Raw genomic sequence first — 6,041 nt, 5'->3', positions numbered from 1 at the left:
ATGAAATAGCTCTTGGATGGGGGCCAAGGCAGCGCTATTACATAAATTTACTGGAAAAAAAAAGAAAAGGAAAAAAAAAGAACCGGATCTTAGTTAAATAAAGCTGTTGAAATCAGAAAGCTTTCTAGTGTCCCCTTACTTCCTCCAGGGTCAAAGTCAATGCTGCGACACAGGCGCACTGCAGGTAGACAGGCTGCTTCTTTGAGAACAGCAGCAAAAAACTGTCCTGATCCACCGCCATTAGGATACCTCGAGTGTGGCTATCACCAGAACTAGCTTGTGAAGCTCCCACAGGTTAATTTGTGCCCTACCCTACCCCATAATTCATTCCAGCACAGCGCTGCTACATGCCCGTGTCTTCCTTTCTAGCTGCTCCTTCTCCAAGGTCTCCCACCTTCAAGGTGTCACTTGGAGAAGCCCCAGGGCCCTTCCTCAGACCTGAACTGTTTCTATCAGCAGGCTTTTGCCACGCTTCCTCTGACCACCATTCCTTCCTCTCTAGGACAAACCACTTTCTAATGCTGTGTAGTTTCAGATAATTCACATCAGGCCTCCCTTTCACACAGGCACACTCGGACATGTGGATGGAGATTTGGGATCCTCTGTGCTCCCTCCCATATCCCTACACTCAGAACACTCCTGCATTTGGGAGAGTTCCTGATTCTTTGTTGAGTCCTCAAGTAGCAAAAGCAAAGATTCACTTAGTATTTTTTTTTCACTGCCAGATATTGTGTTGGGGTTTTCCATGGGTAGTAGGCTCAAAGTGTGATTTCTGACTTTTGTTTGTTTGTTTGTTTGTTTGTTTATGATAAAGTCTAACCTGGTAAAGTCCCCACCCTCCGGCCCAGGACCTCAGAGCACCTTTCTTAGCAGTAGAGGTGGATGAGGGGTTGTCACACAGGCTGTATAACATTCATGAGCCGTGTTTCTTCTCTCATCTCCTAGTGAGGCCAACCTGGCCATTTCCACATAAGCTGCTTTTCTTTCTCCCTACCGCCTTGGCCACAGTGTCTTTATGAGCCCTGAGCAATAAACTCATGCCTGAATTTGCAGAAATATGTTCTACTCACTCAGATATATGGACAAATGAGCCATCTTCAAGTGATATAATCTCAATATTCCTATGTGTGTCAGTATTTGATAAGAGTTGGGGCTGCAGAGCACTGAAGGCTGAAAACCATAACAATGATATACTAATAATACAAATAGCCTTTATTTTAAAAATATTTCCTGGGTGCCTAGTATACACTAGGCAAAAAAAAATGACATGTAATTTAGGAGGCAATTAAGGCCCAAGATGGGGTAAGGCTGTTAGCATTTGATACAAAGTTATTGGGAAAGGGCTAGCCAGGAAAGTGACATGGCCCTTGGCTTAAAGTAGCCAAGAGAAGTCTTGAGTATTCCTGGGTAAAGAGCTTCCTGACCAAGAAGGCTGCAACTCAAAGGCCCCGAGGTAAGAAGATGAGCATCATATTTGAGGAAGAAGAGGTTGATGTGTAGGGAAGACAGTCAAGGAAAGGTGCTAAGAAGGCCTGGAGTGTGGCTCCATGGTAAAATGCTGCTAAGTATGTGTGAAGCCCTGGGTTTGATCCCCAACACTTCTGAAGGGAAGGGGAGGGGAGGGGAGGGAAAGAAAATGGAGGGGAGAGGAGGGAAGTGAAAGGGAGGGGAAGGGAGGGAAGGGAAGACGAAGGGGAGGAGTAAAGAGAAGGGGACAGGACAGCAAGTGCAAAGATGGGCAGGGAAGGGGAAGGGAGAGAGAAGAGAAGGGGAGGGAAAGGAAAGGAAGGGAAGGGAGGGGAGGGGAAGAACGAGAAGAGACAGACAATGGTGGGGATGGGAGAGAGTGCTTACTGCTTCCATATACTCAGGTGCTCATTTTGCACCTATCTGTTTAACCCTTTTTATATCCATCAAAGGTCACCTCATTAAACAATAGAGGAAACCAAGCCTCAGAAAAAGGAAACATGTTTAAGGTCACATGGGTTAGGACAGTGCTAAGATTCGAAGGCCAATCCACAGACAGCCAGCTTCCTACAGTCAGGTTGGCTTCTGGCCTTATAAAAAGTCTGGTCCCTGGTGTCCATGGGTACATGCTTTGACCAGGGCTACTAGGCTGGGCCCCTCTTACTCAACAATGGCCCATTCTCAAGCTCCCTTGCCTGGCCCTCTAGAACCCTAGAACTCAGAACATAGTTTCAGAGGCAGTTGTGGCCTCCATGTGCTCAAGCAGGAACTTAATTACTGCTTGTGGATTTCTTGGGATCACTCATTAGCAGACAGGACCTGCTCTCATCACAAGGGGAAACTTACAGCCTGCTCCTCAGACTTCTACATCCTCTCTGACTGCCATAGGGCTGACTGGCCCAGCTCCATATGGTCTGACAGTCCCAAAAATAATCCAGCTTCTTGCAGGTATGAGCTTACTAAATAAGACCACTCTGATTGACAGACCTAACCCTGGTGACCTTACTAAATGTATTATATATTTAAGACAGCAACACATTAGGGTCAGTGCAATGGCTTTATAGGCTCAGCATAACTCTATCCGAGACCTGTTTGGGTTTGGACTCAAGCATTAGTATTTGTAAACAAACAAAACAAAAACCAAAATCTCTCACAAAATCATTATTGTGTAGTTGTAATTGATCCACTAAAATAGGCCATGGGGCTTGTGCTAAGAATTAAACAAGGCCATCCATTCACTCACTCTTCACCGGGCATCAAAACTGGTCCAGATGTGGTTCTAGGAGGTGGGGAAGCAGCTATGAACCATGCTAGTCATTTATATTTAACATCTTTAAAGATCCAGATGCTGTGCTTCATTATCTGAAATCTCAGCACTTGAGAGCTTGAGGTGGGAAGATCATGATTGTCTAAACAGCTTGGCAAAAGCCAACTGGAATACTAAATAAACACTGGTGTTTGGGAGGCCAGGGTGCTACAGATGGAGGTGAATGAGGTTGGGTGACTTGAGAAACCTCCCCACCTGATAGCTGGTATCTGAGCTGGGGTGACCTCTGGTGTCCATTGGTGCATACTCTCAGTAGGATCTTCAAAGCTCAGCTCTGGATGACCAGAAGGTGAGATAAACAAGTTGTAGACAGAAACAAAGTTCTGGGGGGTGAAGCTGGGGAGAGACCGAGGTCACAGGGCATTAAGGACAAGGTCTAGAGACATTGGACCTGAGAGACTGCGCAAGTTTTTGGATGATTCATGCTGGCAGATGATAAGAACCTTTCCAGAAAGGGAAGCAATTTGGTCTAGTTCATATTAAAAATGGTGGTCTCTGACTGGACTGCTCTGTGTGTGTGTGTGTGTGTGTGTGTGTGTGTGTGTGTGTGTGTGTGTGTGTGTGTGACAGAGAGAGAGAGAGAGAGAGAGAGAGAGGATTGAGGAATCCAAAGAATAGAAGACCATTGAGCATCCCCTGGTCTGGATAAGAGCCAATAGTGGTTGGGATATGGAGGCCCATATTGGTGGAATCCTGGTGGACAAACTCCCACAAAAGAGCTTGGGAACACTCCTTCAGTGTCACCTATTCCTACCAAGGAAGGGTCCCATTCCAGTCACCATCCCCTGAATTGGGGACTGACATTGAATCTGAGCTTGGAAGTTTTAGGACTGAGCACTGTCTGGGTGAGAGGGGTCTCAGGAGGGAAGCACAAAGGACACTGGCCACAGGAGCAGGCAGGCACATAAAGAATGAGGTCCACACCCAGGTAACAAACACTCAAGGCACAGGCGGAGAGCAGTTGAGGGTATAGTGCCTGCAGGGCTGCAGAGCTTCAGGGTCTCCCAGAGGTGATGCAGAGGCAAGCCGAGGCTTCAGGGAAAGAGCAAGGAGAGCAGGGGCTGATGGCTGGGAGGAAGGGTTGCAGTCTTTCCGCCCCTGGAGAATGTAAACAGTTAGTTCATTTATTTGCTTGCTGTAGTCACATGTTCCCTCCACAAAGCTTTCTGCCATTGCCTGCTTTTAAATGCTACACTCTCCCTTTCACCTTTTCCAGTCTTTCTTCCCTGCTCCTGTCCCCAGCTCTTACCAGCGTCTTACTTTCTGTCTCATTTACTTGTTTCCCAGCAGAACCCAAAGACTCTAGTCTGCTTCTTTCCGTGCCTAGAAGGGAAAGCAGCATGGGTCATCACCTCAAAAATGCATAGTGAGCGAACCAATGAATGAGTGAATGTTCTTGTTTGAATAAAAATGACCCCCATGGGATCATAAGGAGTGGCACTACTCAGGGAGTGTGGCCTTATTAAAGCAGCTGTGGCCTTGTTGGAGAAAGTGTGTTCCTGGCTATTCCTCCTGCTGGGGATACTGATGTAGAGTCTCAGATACTTCTCCAGTACATGACTGCCTCTGTGGGGCCATGCTTCCATGATGACCGTGGACTGAACCCCTAAAGTGGTAAGGCAGCCCCAATTCAGTGTTGTCCTTTATAAAAACTGCCATGGTCACTGTATCTCTTCACAGCAATGGAAACCCTAACTAAGACAGTAAATGGATGGATGGATGGATGGATAGATGACGGATGGATGGATGGGTGGATGGATGGATGGATGGATGGATGGATGGATGGATGGACAGATGACCGAATGAGAAAGCAAAGTTGGCATGTGCTGGCTCCAGTCTGTTTCACCCCTCAGGGTGTCTAGGCACCACTGGACACAGGGCAGGGTTGGAAGGAGCAAAGTTTATTTGGGCAGGGTGGGTTCACAAGAACTTGGCCAGCTTGAGTGCTGGGGAGAAACAGCCGTCTCTGAGAGGTTTTCACTGAAACCTTTATTGGGGGTAACAAGGCCTATAGAAACCTCGGGGAGTGGAGTGGGGTTTTGGGTGAGTAACATCATTTGCTGGGGCTGAGGTTTTGGGAATACTTCATTTACATGAAGAGGAATTTCCACTGCTTGCTGGACATGTCCTTATAGGGAATGAGGAAGTTAAAGCTGTAATTTGGCTACACTACCTGGGGGGGGGGGGCAGAAGTGAGGGTTATATATGCCACATGATTAGGCACATGCAGGCCTAGAGCAAGGAGGGGACAGTCCTACTTCTGCGGGTCTCAGGATGAGATTTTGAGAGTTTAGACCTATCTTGACATCACTTTTGCTCTGGACTAGGTCCCTGAGTCATGCTGCTTTCTGGCCCCATAAGTATAGAGAAGATCGATGGTGAATGCAGTGACTAGAATGAGCTCTATGGGCTCATAGACTTGAATGCTTGGTCACCAGGGGTTGGCACTATTTGAAGGGATTAGGAGGTAGGGGCTTTTTGGAAGTGTGTCACTTCTTTGGTATTTCAGAAGCCCAAATAAGCCCCAAAGGCTCTCTCTTCCTGCTGTCTATGGATCTGGATGTAGAAGTCAGTTTCTCCAGCACCATGTCTGCCTGCGTGCTACCATGCTCCCCACCATGATGATAATGGACTAAACCTCTGAATCTCTAAGGGAGCCACAATTAAAGGCTTTTCTTCATAAGAGTTGAGAGTGGTCATGGTATCTCTTCACGGCAATAGAACACTGACTAAGACAGTGAGCTTGTCTTACCAGCCGGTAGGGTCTGTTTTCTGTGATACAGACCCGGAGCTCTGGACTCAGGCACTTCAAGTGCATGCTTTAAACAAGGTAGAAAGTGAGGTATGACACCCAAAGCCGTCTTTCTGTCCTTCACACAGGCTTGGTAGCTTGCAAACACCCACACATCACACAAATATTCACACATACCACACACACACACACACACACACACACACACACACACACAAACTTGCATGAGATTATCAAGAAAATTTGCACACTGCCTAGATAGTTAATAATACAAAGATGTTATTTCTATTTCACTGAATGTGATTATATTGTGGTTTCTATACTCTTAACAATTCCTTATCATTTAGAAATTCATATTTAAATATTTATAGGTGACATGTAGAATGCCTGAGAGATAAACTTCACAATAACTTAAGAAAGTTTATGAGACTATAAATGGAATAATTTGTTGGGCTATGGACCTTAGGAGTGTGTGTCTTGAGGATACATATTGCT

General features: G+C 46.3%; 1 protein-coding gene across 3 annotated transcripts in view; it reads left to right on the top strand.

Annotated features, from left to right (window-relative positions):
• Positions 1-6,041, top strand: part of Pdilt (protein disulfide isomerase-like, testis expressed) — a 294,014-nt gene that overhangs the window by 260,600 nt on the left and 27,373 nt on the right. Inside the window, exon 1 of one of the 3 annotated variants that reach the window (XM_063286388.1) lies at positions 2,181-2,415. The exons of 1 other annotated variant lie outside the window; for it this stretch is intronic. The gene's annotated coding sequence lies outside the window, so the exon portion shown is untranslated. Of the gene's footprint in view, positions 1-2,180; positions 2,416-6,041 lie in introns of those variants that run through there. One more of the 3 variants, NM_001013902.1, reaches the window with a different exon arrangement.

Source organism: Rattus norvegicus, chromosome 1 (assembly GCF_036323735.1).
Source record: "Rattus norvegicus strain BN/NHsdMcwi chromosome 1, GRCr8, whole genome shotgun sequence".
NCBI lineage: Eukaryota > Metazoa > Chordata > Mammalia > Rodentia > Muridae > Rattus > Rattus norvegicus.
The sequence above is the reverse complement of the archived record's forward strand: the minus strand, read 5'-3'. Positions and strand labels throughout refer to the sequence as shown.